Below are 1,090 nucleotides of genomic sequence, written 5' to 3' on the forward strand. Positions count from 1 at the left end.
TTCGGGTTGAAATTCGCCCCCAAGAGCTGTATGGAACGATGCTTTCTCTCTCTCTCTCTCTCTCTCCTCTAAAGTCTCAAGAGTGACATACAATTTCGGGGTGACCGCGATTGATGAGGTTGTTACTTCCGCCAAGCAGAACTGGGTATGTGGTTGAGTAGGTAGGTATGGGTTGGAGGTCGGTTTGGGGGGTGGTGAAAGCACCGGAATACAGAAACGCTGGGCAGCTAAAGAGTTGCCTCGTTCAGGTCAAAGTGTCCGCGAACTTTAAGGTAGGTAGATTCCTGCCTGCTTCGGAGTACTAGGTAGGGAAAGCTCGAAAAGGCTTGGGGGGGACAACGCTGATGGTGGGAGCCTTGAGTTTGCAGGTAAGAATGACTGGCCACAGACCACTTGGACCTGCTCTTGGAATTCCGCTCGATGGACAGAAGCAAAGTGCTAAAGTAGGCAGCAACGCAGATGGGATGAGCAACGAGCCGATAACGACGAGTGGGATGGGAGGGCTGAAACAACCCAAGGAGGGCGATGAACAGTCAAGACCGAATGTTAGCTGGCACTGTGGTGATCACGCGAATGACGGGACATGTAGCACCTTTGCACATCCAACAGCAGCCATCGAGGTAAGCGGGGTAACTTGCCCATGGGCCTGACGAGTGACTCGGGCCACCAGCTTGGGGTTCCACGTCAAAAGGGAAGCAGTAGGTTGCCCTTTTCCCTCCTGATTAAAATCGTGACAAAGAGATAGGTTGATGAAATATGCTGAGCATCTGTCGCTTCGCGTTTCCGTTTGTCGGCGGCACGACATCCCTCGCCACACGATGCCTGACCGAAGTCTCGAGCTTTATTAAAGTGCTTTATCTTATCGCGGATGAAGCTAATGTGCCTGGACAGGTAGAGCGGGGCAGAGCCCCCCAGTCAAAGTCGGCAGAGGCAGGCAGGTGACCACTCTAAGACGGGTTCTAGGATGCATGTACAGTAGTACATGCCAGGCGGCCAGCGCCTGATATCGATTACTGTATCTTCTCACCAACATCCAGTTGTCCACCGGAGGCACGTGGCTCTTCCACCATGCTCTACGCTGTGTTTAAAG

Source organism: Verticillium dahliae, genomic scaffold (assembly GCF_000150675.1).
Source record: "Verticillium dahliae VdLs.17 supercont1.1 genomic scaffold, whole genome shotgun sequence".
Classification (NCBI taxonomy): Eukaryota; Fungi; Ascomycota; class Sordariomycetes; order Glomerellales; family Plectosphaerellaceae; genus Verticillium; species Verticillium dahliae.